The following is a 13635-nucleotide window of genomic DNA, read 5'->3' on the forward strand; positions in this document are numbered from 1 at the left end:
AAACTTCAGTGGAAGAAACAAAAGGAGGAGGCAAAACCACACTGAGTCATTCTGCCCTTCGGCTTCTGCCCAGTGAGAATCACATGAGCCCTGCAAGACCCCAATGTCACCAAAGCTCCGGGGTCAGCTACAAAACACTTGTCCAAAGGTAGGCCAGACAGGGGAAAAAACAGTAACAAGAGGAGCCTCTGCTCAGGGAATGTCACTACTTTCAGGACTCTCTCTCCCATTTTAGATGTGACACATGAAAGGAAATGGCAGGAATTCCTCTCAGGTCTGTACGGACCCCACAAACATAACCTAAAAATCTCATTTCTCACTCTTGAAGCACAGAGGATGCTAGTGAAAGTTTTTGGGGTAGCCAAGTGACACAATGAAAGCATCTTTTAAAGGATGTTTTAAGGCTGGGTCCTAAGTAAGAGGGAGAGTTTGCAGATCCCTGAGACAGGGACTTGAACACCTCCCCTGAGCATGGGGTCAGGACCACTTTCCAAACATGGGTGGGAGCTGCCCACGCTCCCATCTCAGCACACAGAGGGATTAGACACATTATAAACTATCAGCTTCCTCTCTTCGCTGACTTTCCTGATTTTGTTGTTGCTGAAAGCAGCCAGCTACTCCATCATAAACCCAGATCCCCTTTGAAAAAGTGTGAGTCAGCTAGTTAATATATGCTGAAAATTTCTATCACTGCCACTCTGCTGTTAAAAGCTTCTTGAATTTAATCTCAGCACTAAGAAAAAAAAATGAAAAGGATAAAGTAACAGAGAAGATATTGCAAAATGGGAGTTTTCCACATGCTTCAGGGGTTTGGTTAGTTCCATCTCTTGCAGCAATATGCATGCCTTGCAAGGCATTTTTTAATATCTGGAATCTAGGTTATATTTTTAAACTATTATGCTAGCCTTAGAAAACAGTTTTTAAAATATTTATCTCCTGAAGTTTATACAGCCTTGGAGGAATGCCTTTGGCATCTGGCTTGCCCTGTCCACAGCAATGTCCACATACCTTAGTGTTTATATTAGAGGAGCATAACGTAATGAAAAACAAATGGCTCCATGTGAGACCCCTTTGGGTTCCCCAGCTGCAGCAGAGCTCTCCCTGGCATGTGCCAAAATCTGCCTGGTGTGAGAACCATGCTGGCCGAGCCCCACATCCATGGCAGGCAGCAAAATGCAGCTCATCTCCTCAAAACTCAGGGGATGTGCTTTCATGGCCTCCAACAGGCTTTGGCTCAGGTTGGTTAAGTTCACTTTTCAGGAATTTTACTTTGTTTAGACATTTGCAGGCTTCTCCCAGAATATGGTGCAACCACAAAAAAAAAAAAAAAAAAAAAAACAAACAAAAAGGCAAGTGCAGTGCTGGGGGCAGCACAGGAAGATCTCAGCCAGGAACCAAACATGCCAAGCAGCCAAGCCTTTGCACCATCACCTGCACTTTGCTCCTCTAAACAAAGCCCCCAGCTGACAGCACTCCTCAGCTGAGGTGGAATGAGGGTCTGCCATGCACAGCAGCTAATCAGCACACACCAGCTCAAAGCCAGTGCACCACTGCCAAAACCCAAACCCATCGGGCTGGAAGGGCTGTGACTGTTCAGCAGCAGGATCCTCACTCCTCTGTGGGATCCTCACTCCCCCATGGGACCCTCACTCCTCTGCATCCCAGGACCAGAGCAAGCCAGACGGGACCCCACCACGCAGCCCAGGCAGCACAACTTTCATGACTTACCCAAAAGAGCAGAGAACTTTCTGGCAGAGAGAATTAAGCTGTGGGATATTTTCAGATTTAATAAGCTCAGTGGGAGGCAAGGGAGAATCAGGATTTTTCAATTGTGTGTTTTCAAACATTAAAATAACTGAGCATTTCTTGTAGTACTACTTTTTTCCTTGGCATGCCATAAATTGGCAGCTTAATTTCTATGCCTTTGCAGCCACAATAAAACAGGAACTTTCTGAGAAACATCACGTGGGCCCCAACTTTGGATCAAGTGAACGTGACATCCCTTTGCCACACTGCTCTTTCCTTTGCCAGGAGAAAAGCTCCATCCTCAGGCACGCCCTCCCCAGCTGCTGATATCTACAGAGAGGTTCAATTAAATTTTGCTGCTGCCTGTGGGAGAAATAGAGCCCATGACACAAAACCTACTGGAAGAGTTAGCAGGAGACCAGGCGTGGGGTGGGAATCCCACTCCACTCCAATGGTATATCCAGACCCAGGAATGCTGTTGGATGTCTCATCTTCATCCAGAGCAGCAGCCCTAGTCCCACTCATCAACCATTCCACAACCTCCCTGATGGTTTGCATGCTTTATGAAATTATATTTGGTGTACTGAACATAGATTCCCCATCCTTAAATAGCAAGCAGAGCTGACTGTACTCTAACATTACAGTTTATTCATGTCCTGTGGTTTAAAGCACATGGTAAGAGGCAGGAAAATACACAGTCTGGTGATCACTAAAGTAGTATGTAACAGTGAGATAGCTCTAACTTAATCACAACTCACCCATCTGTAAGAGTTTACTGTCATATCTGCTCTTCTCTGTTAAACCATAATGGCAAAAATACACTGTAACACAGCTGATGTAAACTGGAGCACTCTTTGTGGGAGGCCGGGCACACACATCCCCACACCTCCGAGGGGGCTGGGGGCTTTCCTCCCCCATCCACACAAGCACCATGGCAAGAAACTCCTCTGCTCCTCACTATGAGTTCTAGAGGATCAGGTCTCCAGCAGTTTTATTTCCAGCTTCATCCCTTTCAAACCATGACCCTGTGGATGGGCAGGGTGGGCAGTGCCAGGGCATGGGCAGGGGGGACTCCAAGGGACACTGGGCAGTCACATATGCTTTCCCTGTACATCTTCGTTGTTTGGTTGTCTTGTGGTCTGCCTACGGCTTAAAACACAAGGCAGATGGGAACGGTGTGCCGAGCCTTCCTGCTAAGAAAGCTCCCCAGGGCATCCCAGCGTGATTTACACAATTGCTCATAACTGTACAGTGACCAGACAAAAACAGATGCAGCGACGCGGGGTAATGACTCAGCTTGTCTTGGACAGGCCACTGTATGCTGAAATCTTTTTAACTCCTCATTCTTTACAACCACTTTACTCAGAGCTCCCCACCCCACCAGCCCACTGAGCCCACCTGGTCCTATTTTTCCAATTTTAACATAAACAGTCAGAGCTGCAACATACTTTTTTATCATTAATCTCCCATCTCTGAAAAGAGCTCAGCATCATGTTTCTCGGACTGCAGTTTAATAGCTGTTTTCTCCTTTTGGAAATAAGCTCGCAGTATTGCAAATATCAATTTGAGCAATACCCAAAATTGTGCCCACAAATTCAGATTAAATACTGTCAGCAAGCTACAAGCACTGTGCTCCTTTAGGGCAGAAATCATCCCTTTCAACACACTTCAAAAATATGTAAAGTAAAGAGAACAGCCAAAGAGATTATTAAGGGGAATAGAAGACTTTTAGAAAAACATTTAATTCCTTCATGAGTTTAGGGGAGAAGTCTGATTGATATTTGTAATCTTTTGGTGGACAGAGCTGTCATTTAATTTAGCTTGCATGACTGAAAGAATTTAACAAAAAGTGTTCCAGAGAGTTTCGCTGAAATTCTTTGCATGTTTTTAGTAAGCCTCTGGAATATGATCAAACCTAAAAAGCTGCAGAGGATGGAGACTAAACTTACAGCTAAAATAATAATCAGAATTGTACTATATGCTTAATAATCAAGTATTCACATCCAGCAGAAAAAGTGCCTCAGTGCACAAATGACTCTGGAGCCCCAGCCATGTGTCTGTGTGCTGCTTGGCATCAGGAAGGGAACCCTGGGAACTCATCCTAGCAGTGAAAACAGCTCCTGGCTCTGCTAGAAACCTCCCAAAACTCAGTGGATTTCACCAGCTCACAACTGCTTGCAAAGCTCAGGATGCCTTCCTTCAGGAGCCTCGTAAGGAGGAGTTTTGGAGGAGCAAAGGTGTTATTTTCCCTTTCATCACTCCAGTCACCCACCCCAGCCACACACTTTCATGTACCTGACACAGGTGCCAAGGTACTTCTCACAACTCCTGAGATTCCCAACGGATCAGCTTTTTCTATTTTAAATTCCAGCCTGCTAAAAACATTGGGTTTTGGGGGTGAAAAACTAGATCTTATGTGGCCAATCCTGACCTTGAAATCTGCAATACCAAATAATTTATGTGTGGCTTTTGAATCAGGGCAGCATCATGGGAAACGTGCAGATTTTCACACGATACTGTTCCCTGTTAACAGCTCATTACAATGTACAGAAGTATATTCCCATTATGAAATACAGCTGGGGTTGTTTTGCTTACGAAGGTCATTATCTGATCACAGGCAAGAATCAGGGAAAGGAACCCATTTTATAAGGCTGAAGTTGTGGACTTTTGCAAAACTCATGTGTTTTGAATTTGGTGGCCTGATCATACACAAGCATGCAACAGCAGAATCTATTCTCTCCACTTCCTCTGCTTATTAGCCCTGGAAATAGCATGGAAAAAATTATCTTTTATTAGAAAATACTTTATTATTTAACCAACCCTCATGAGATTGCTGGTGCCCTCCACACCACATTTCTATTTCCCAGCTCCCTTAGGTTTATCCACTCTGTGGAGAGGCGCCTTGGTGGCACAGGAGTGTGCACCAGCACAAACTCAGTGCAACATCTACAGCATCATTCTTTTCATTGCTTCTTTCCAAGCTCCAGAGAGCCTTCCCCCTCCTGGGCAGCAGCAAAGTGCAACACATGCTACAGAAAAACTCAGTGTTCCCTGGCTCCAAGCACCAAGCTCTATTTGAAAATAAGGCTATTTAAAACTTTAAAAATATCTGTAAATACCAGGATCCGTATTTCTGTCTAGCAGGAGTGAACACATGAGCGTGTGCACACCAGCAGCATACCACTGTTCTTCTGATCACAGTGCTGGCCCATGGACAGAAGAGCCTGTTTTGGGAGGAGAACATCTGAATTGTGGTTTCCTTTTGATCCTTCCAGTTGGCTGCACCTTGGCAGCACAGACATGGCAGGGAAGAAACCTGTTCCTCATTCAACTCCTACTTCAAGCTCAGCGGAACAAAGAATGATCACTAATCAAAAGTTAATAAAGTGAAAGCAGACTTTGGAGATGGAAAAGTAATTTTCAGTGCTTGGAAAAATGATGAGTTGGACATGGCCATTTACTCAGCTGCTCTAAAGGCCAATCCTGCATTTCCCTGTGTTGCCTCTTTTGAGACATCACAGGGTTTGTGCTACTGGAGCTGAACTCAGCAGAACAAGCCCCAGACAGCACCTCCTGCCTGCTCTGAGCAGCATGAGCAAGGGATGGCCCTGGAATCCCCTCCCCACACACTGATCTTGAGTCACTCCTGCTTTGTGGCTCCACACCAGTCCGTGGTGGTGGCTGACTAAAGTTGTGAACCGTAGCTCTGAGTTTATATTGTGGCTCCTTAGCCATAAAAACGTTTTAGTCTTTAATTCTATCACTCAAAATACCTGGAACAGGAAAAATCTCTACCATGCATCACTTGGGGTTTACCAGCACAGCAGGACCCACTTTACTGTCTTCACAGGCTCCAGAGGAGATGCTCTTGCCTGCCAGTAAATCAGTTTTCCTGGTCACTCTCCTGACATCACAAAGAAGCTGGTGACAGCAGTGAATTATTGACCAAAGTGTGGCCCTGCTTTATGGATCATCAGCTTAATTCCAGATTAGCTATCCAAACTGGCAACATCCCTATGGGTAAAGGAAGATAGATAAAGACTCCTAAGTGCTGGCCGTAATTAACACGAGTCTGCACTGGACAGTAAATCTCTTTTGGAAGCAGAAGGGGCTTCCAAGGCATTATGGATTGCTCTGGTTTGGTGAGGGCAGGCTGATGCCCAGGACTGGATGCTCCTGTGGAGGTTAAGCCCTGGCTGGCACCATGGCAGGCACAGGGACCAGCTCCTGTCTGCAGTCCCCCAGGCAGGGGAGGTGTCACTTCCCTGGCCTGAACAAATGCTCATTCACCACTGGGCACATGTGAAAAAGAGATTACTCAGGCTTTAAGATCAGCTCATTCACCTTATATCCAGTTCCTTCCCCTTCCACCCCAGCTATTTACAGCTTGTTTTTGTGCAGCTGTAGGAAGGAACAGGACAGTGTGGGTGCTGAGCAGGGCAGAGAGGTCCAGCCCAGCTTGATGGGGTCCTGGGCAGTCTCTGTCTGCTTCTGACTCATCCCCTAAGCCCTACATCAATGCCAATGCTGGAGAAATGCTGCTTTCCTCTTTGGGCTACTATAGCCCTTTCTCCAATTTTACCTTTCCAAGCCTTAACTATCACTGGCCCTTCAGCATCCCTTCCTACATCTGCTCCTATCAAACTCAGACATCCCTCAAACTCAAAACCCCAATAATTAGACCAATCATCAAACACATGGTTGGACCAGGCATCTACTGATGATGCCTTGAGCACTTTGGTGGAGTCTGCCTGGACCAATTCCTCTCAGGATCAGGAAGACTTCCTTGAGCTACCACTTCCCTAGAAGCACCATAGAAATGCAGCCATTTACTGCAAACACCCCCTTCCAGCTCTTCTTCACTTTGCCTGGGCTGATCAGGCACGTTAACTACCCACACCTGTCAAGGGTGGTGGAAAAGGTTTTGCAAAGATGCTCCCTTTCTTATTACCTGCAAGGGCTGTCTATCTTGTCCCCTTTCCACACTGTTCTTCCTCTGGCATCACATCCCTGCTCCTTCTCCCCACAAAGTGTCTCAGCCTCCTACCAGTAGCCCCAGCTGTGTTCCCCTCTCCTTTCCACTTGCTCTGCGTCACTAGAAATGAGCAATTTCTCCACCTCTCAGCCACCCCTCAGGGCGTTGGCAGCTGAGTGAAGGAGGGGTGTGGGAGCCTACGTGGGCCAGGACCCATCACTGCTATTATCACTAAACATTTTGTTTAGTTTTGTTGGAGCAGAACCCCGCTCTTCTATCCAAACACCACTCAGGAAGGCCCAAAGTGCACGTCACCATGAAACATGAGACAACAAGCAAAACAGAAGCACAAGAAACAAGACAAAATAGGCAGAGGTGGAGCCATCAACCACCTCATTGCCATCACATCCTTCAGACACCTGAGCAGGGATGGCCTGGATGGAAAGTGCCCTGGATGCAAGAGCACCTAGAAGGACGTGCAGGTCTCACACCACCTCCAGCCATTTGCTGTAACAGCCCCATGGTTCAGAAGGGATCAGGTGATCAGGTTCTGTACAGGTGACCCAGGCAGGGGGGGCAGCAGCCAGGGGTTCCCACAGCCTCCTCCTGCCCAGCCCAGCCTGTTGGAGCAGCTGGAGATTTCCTCTTGGCTCAGGCTGTGGCACACGTGGCGGCTCTCCGGCTGTCGGCGACATCCGCAGGGCTGCCTGCGAGGCAAACATCCCATCCTTGGCACCAGGTAGGAAACAGCAAGCTGAGAGCTGGGCCAGAAGGATTTATTTTATTCCTCTTCTCCTTCTGCAACACAAACCCCTATCCCAGCTGCTTTCCTTTTCCCCTAAAAGCTCCCAGTGGAGAGGCACTCCTCAAATCGTGTATTTTTGTGCACGGTGTTGTGTTGCACGGAGGTTTCTGCCAGAACACCAGCTCGAGTCACCCTGACTGCATCCTGCCCTCCTGGGGGCTGCTCTTTTCAAGGTGCACTTTTGCATTCACTTCCCTTCAAGGTTTTGGAAGCCCAAAAAGCAACTACAAGCAGTTCTGATAGATGTCCCCTGGTCCACAGAGCTTCACAGGGAACTGAACAGCTGCCTTAAAAGCCAGTTATCTCCCATCAGATAAGACAACCCCAACGTGGGGTTAATTATCAAGCTGTTGATTTCAGCAGAGACTTCAATCAGGCAGGGGGAGGAGGACTCCATGGCAAACACCCCCAAACCTGTTAGCTAGGCAGGATCAAGCAGCTGGTCTCTAATTAACAGCTGGTGGCTGGACTGGCTGCCAGGCAAGGTCTCAGCTCTCCTCCGTGTTCAGAGCACGGATGCTGCTTGCAAAAACACAAAAAACCTCCAGGGACTCAACTTTTCCAGTGTCAAAACTGGCACCTAGGATGGGTCTACCAGCAGGATAAGGAAACAACCATCCAGGCTCCAGCATGGGCACTGCTGACACACTGGGGTGCCCATCACTGGGGCTGAATGTAGCCAACAGCAAGGCTCAGGCCTCTGGAGCTGCAGGCAGGAGGAGCCCTGCCTGGTGTGGTTCTCCCACACACAGATGTACAGACACCAACTGAACAGCTGAAGCAACTCAGCTTAAATTAAGTTCAAAGCTGGTGACTTTATACCCTCCCTCAGTGAGACACAACACTCACAAAGGAAGCCCTGAAATGCACCTATGTGAGTCTCACCCTCAGCTTTTAGATTATGTGCTGCAGGAAAAGGTCAGCAAACTCCTTTCCCAGCCATAGGCAGGAGGCATTCAAGGGGTCCTGCCAAAAATAAAAGGTAACTTCCTGCCCATCAGGGTATCTGCTGATGGCTCCAACACCCACCTGCTGCCAGCTGCCTCCCACTTCCTTGCTGACCCTGCTGCATCAGCAGCATCTTCTTACACATGTCCTCAACCAAGCACATTTCCTTCTCTTAAATATCACTCCTGGCAGCACAGCCAAGAGAGGCCACAGGCAACAGCAAATCGTGCTGCAACCCAAACTTCTCTTTGCTCACAGTTTGAAGTGCTGCAAGGGCCATCTCTCATCATGGAGTTTGGCAGCATGAGCATGAAAATACAATCCAGTCTCTGCAGCCAGTTACAGGTCATAAACCAAGCTAAGAAGTTTAGTGAGCAACAGCATTAGCCAAGAGTCTTCCTGAGCCGTGAGGGGTATTTACACCTGCCCCAGTGCAGTCAGGTCAAAAGGGTCTCACTGGCTGGGAATGGGGTTTGCCAGCACAGGGGAAACACCTGCCACAAGTGTGCCTTGTTCCCCCTGCACACACAGGGCTCGGGTGAAGTGGCAGAACTGCACTGGGGAAATTCCCAGCTCCAACCTGCCCAGCACACAAAGCAGCTCAGGGTGGAGTGGGAATCTCACAGGCATTTGTGCCACACTGCCTGCACACCGTGCCACAGCTGGGCACCACATTCCCACAGCACAGCCCAGGCCTGGAGAAGAAAATTCCTGTCAGAGCTGGCCCTCTGTGCTCACAGCAGGTCTGGCAGTGCTGCCTTTTCCTCCTGCCCCGGAGAACATCATCACTAAGCAGCCTTACACCACTTCAGACTGAAATTAAAAGTAACATTATTGTTATCAAGGCTTTTTCTTGGGAACAAAAGGAATTGGATTTCTTCTGCAGCCAAGAAGACCAGAGGTTACCTTCTGAACAATGAAGATTAACTCTTTGAATACCAGTCCCCTCGCAGTCTGGACCACATTTTAAAAATCTTGATGTTAAGTCAAATTTTGGAGAAAAACATGAGAAAACTACCTAACATCCCACTAACACCAGAGAGCTGTGTCCTTTGTTACTGGACCCATCTGGGAGGACACCTACCTCAGACATCCACTGATTAAATTACAGCCTGAGTCACAGCACAAGGTGACACTTGATACAATTAACCAGGCCCAGAATAACTGTAATTAACTGTTAATCTGCTAACAATAGCTCCATTTGCACCGGGTTTTGCTGTACAAGGATTTCTTCAGGTTTGTTTCCTCCACAACAGGATAAACTTCAGCTCTGGTACAGGATATCTGGTGTTTGTTTTAAGGCATCACTGGGCATCAGCTGCATGTTCTGGACACAAAAGCAAATTAATCTCCTTTAAAGGTGTTGGTCTGGTTTTTTTTTCCACAGCTGATTTCCACAGCATTGTTGGAGGATGGTCCCTGCAGGACACACCTGAAGCACCTGTCTCCTGCTGGAGCTGAAGCCACAGAGCAAAGTTGAAACCCTTCACATATAGGATACACTTCTGTTTGAAAACAGGCATGAAACACCAGGTACAAACAATCTCTGGCTGTTTAAAAAGACTCAGTGTGGGGGACCTGTGGGCACAGCATTCCCTGAACAGTCCCAATACACCTGGAGGTTTGCTGTGGGGTCCAGGCAGGTGTTGCTCTTCCTGAAGAGGGAAAGAAGGGGTTTGGGCTTGAAAAGTCAGCTGTCAGATACCTTCAGATTTAATTACGTTCTCATTACCGAGGGTCACACTTCCCCTGATTTAACTGCCCTGGCAAAATCCTGTCAGTACCACTTGCATACAGGCTGGGAGAGCATTTACCCAGCGTTAACGGGAGCCAAGGCACAGCTAAAAGGACAATGGAATTAGAACTTAAATACCAGGCCTAGACTCGGTGGAGCTATAGATTATTTTGTGTACTAAAGAAGAATTAACTGATCCATTCTAAAATGCATTTATTATTAAAATAAAAATCTTCTGTCATTTTATTTAATAGCCTTTGTAAGAAATAACTGCAATGTCTGGTTGCTTTTCAACAACATGTGGTTTTAATATTTTAATTGTTACAAACTGTTTAATAATGATGAACAAAAGGCGTGTCCAAGTAATTATTGTATTTATTAACATTTCTTTTGAGGACTTGATAGATTATATTGCATATATACAGCACTTCAGACACTGTACTGCTAACTTATTAAAGGTAGAAAATGAGTCAAAAGTGACTTGCTTTGGTGCAATTTAAATATTGTATTTTCAAGTGATTAGTGTTGTGCCTTGCATTATTTAACAATCTGGCAGTTTGCACATTTTTCTAATTATTATGCAGCTTCATCTGATCGGGGAATTAAAATACAGTGGGAATAATAAACCTCAGAGAGCCTAGCAGGCATAGGGAAACTTTCACCAAATCCATCAAAAGTAATGGATTTTTCTGAAGGGGAGATATATTCCTGCAAAGTGCCCAGCTCCCCAGGCTCTCCCATAATAAACTTTGTATTTCCCTGTGCGCCCTGGGCAGGGTCTGGGTCCCTTTGCCACCCTGAGCTTGTCTCCCCATGGTGGGGTCAGACCCTCCTCACTGGTCCCTGGTGCTCCACCACTCTGCATTTTGAGCCAAGAGGTTGCAGGGGACTCGGGCACAAGGGCATCACACCGTTCCCAGGCCTATTTTGTTTACATTTGATTCAATCAAGTTGTGGCCTTTTGGCCTCTTTCCAAATTAACTTCTGGGTGACCTCCACCATGCCCTCTCCCAGCAGCCAGGCCGCCGGGAAACAGCCCATTAAACCTACAAACAAATATGGGACATATTGGTTGATCAAACCAGCTTCAAACACGGCTCTGGAAATGCCAGGACGTGCCTTTTTTGTGAACTTCAGGTCTATTTTGTCTTCGGTCATTCACACCTCTGGGCCTCCTGCTTTTTTTTTTTTTTTTTTTCCTTTCCAAGTATAGCTGTGTGTTTTACTGCCTCGTAAAACTTCTAAATTTTGTTCTCATCCTCCTGCAAACCCCTCCAGGAGCAATGTGAGGCTCTTTCACATGGGGCTCACTGCAGGACTGGGTCTTTACACCAAGCACATGAAGAAAGGCAGCGAGACCCTGCTTGGGGGAACAGCTGTAATACTCCAAGAAATTGTGTCTTCCCCTTATTTGCAAGGAAATAAATCAAAGGGAGTTTCTCAGGGTCTGTGAAGGCATATTGCCTGGATTCCCATCCCCAAAGGGTTTATTTTTTCAAGAGCTTACATGGTAGTTAGATTTCTGGCTAGAAAATATGCAATATGATAAAAACACAGTCCCTATATGGGGCAATAAATTACAGATTGTTTGATGTGGAAACCAAAGAACTGTCAAACTCCAGTATATCTGAAATATTCTAAATGAGCCCTTAACTCGAGTGTCTGGAAATGTACAATATGTTTCCAGGCCATTCAATTTTGTAAAGACACATCTTCCGCAGCTAAGTTTCCTTTTATGGATTTTACTATTAATTTTTGGTGTGTTTTTTCCTTCCTTTTCTTAAAAAATTATCCTCTTCCTCCTTGAGACAGTACTATGATAAACACCAGGATTTACCTAAGCATAAAAAAAGAGATTGCAACTGGGCACAAGCTTAAAGAGGTAATGGCATTAAGGATGAAGTAAAGCATCTGCTGCAACAGTGTCAGAGCCCCATAGGCACTGCAAAGGACATAGAAGTCACCTCAGGACAGACAGGGACAGGAGGGAGGACCAGGAGTGTCACATCAGCCAATTTGGTAGCACAGATCCCTGCTGCACGCTTACACCAGCATCACTCAGGTCCCCTCTCCAGAGCCTTCCGTGGAGGAGGATGACCAGGAGGAGGTCACCAGTGTGGCAGGGCTCCCAGGACACGGGACATGTGACACCACACCCCCCACCTCCATGCATGGCTGTTAAAAACTGAAGCTCATCCCCATCTGTCAGCCATTCCAACGTCCCCGTGGCCGGAGGAAAATGGAGTGACCAGAGGAAACGGCTCACCCTGCACACAGCTTTCTGCCTGGGCATGTTACCAAGCCACAAAAAATCTGAGCAAGACCCCGTGCTGACACTGAATAACCTTTCAGGTTCAATACAGTTTCACTCAAGGGATGAGTGAAACCCTTCTAGCCAGAAACAGACCCCATCCACTCTGGGAAATAAAAGTTAGGAACCAATTCCAACTCATTTTCCTGAAGGTGACCCTTAGCCTCCCAGCTGAGATAACAATGCTAATATTTATGGATGGGCTGTTCATGCCTCTGGGCACACAACAAAAATAACTCAAATCAAAACTTGGTAGACATCTAACAGAACTGGGGGGAAAAAAATTCCAATATGGCAATAATAAAGCATCTCACCCACCAATGCACAAAAAATAGCATCAGCCACAATCACACGTTTGGGTGAAACAAAAATGGTCTGATGTGATGAATAGGCAGCACTAAGGGGGGACTCATCCAGAAAGGGCTGCCTTGAGACAGCACACAGCTCAGGCACTGTGTTTTATTCATTTATTTATTTTAGCTTGATAGGCGCTCAAAGCAAAAAAATACAGTCTGGGCACTTTCCCTTCCCCTTTTCTCTGGGTTAGGTTTTCTCTACTTCTTTCAATCCCCATGGGTTTAATTCTAATGCACAAACCCCACTCTCATTTCAAACTGCAAACGTTTGATGAGAATTTCTCATGTGAATGTGTGTACCTTTACCCAAATTAGGTTTGAGAGGACATGAATTAAAGAGCAAGCACAATTTGTACACACAACACTGAAAGAACAGACACTTCCAGCAGCACAAGCATCCTGAAATAAAGGTGAAGTCATCAGCAAATTACACATATTTAGCAAAAATCTCCAAGTAAAAATAAAAGCTGTGGATCTCTATGAAAACTGAACCAAACAGCAGGGTTCCTGAGTCTGCCCACACCCACAAAATCCAGGCTGTATGTCTAACACAACACACTGGGAGGAAGCCACAACACTCTTCTCCAAAAGATCCTGGATGTCTGAAAATCTTTAAAAGCCACTGTTGGCTTGAGTTTGGTGGATAAGGAGATTTTCAACCCTCTCCAGCTCAGGAATTCCCACTGCTTCCCAAATCTGAAGCCAACACCTGAAAGACACAACTGTAATTCATCCAGAGCTGCTGTTCCTTCCACATTT

The 13635-nt window shown here is 46.4% G+C and overlaps 1 protein-coding gene across 2 annotated transcripts in view; it reads right to left on the reverse strand.

Annotated features, from left to right (window-relative positions):
- The window catches only part of GPC3 (glypican 3), a 145512-nt gene that overhangs the window by 31278 nt on the left and 100599 nt on the right, over positions 1-13635 (reverse strand). The gene's annotated exons all lie outside the window — the stretch shown is intronic.

Source organism: Vidua chalybeata, chromosome 14, assembly GCF_026979565.1.
Source record: "Vidua chalybeata isolate OUT-0048 chromosome 14, bVidCha1 merged haplotype, whole genome shotgun sequence".
In the NCBI taxonomy this organism is placed as follows: domain Eukaryota; kingdom Metazoa; phylum Chordata; class Aves; order Passeriformes; family Viduidae; genus Vidua; species Vidua chalybeata.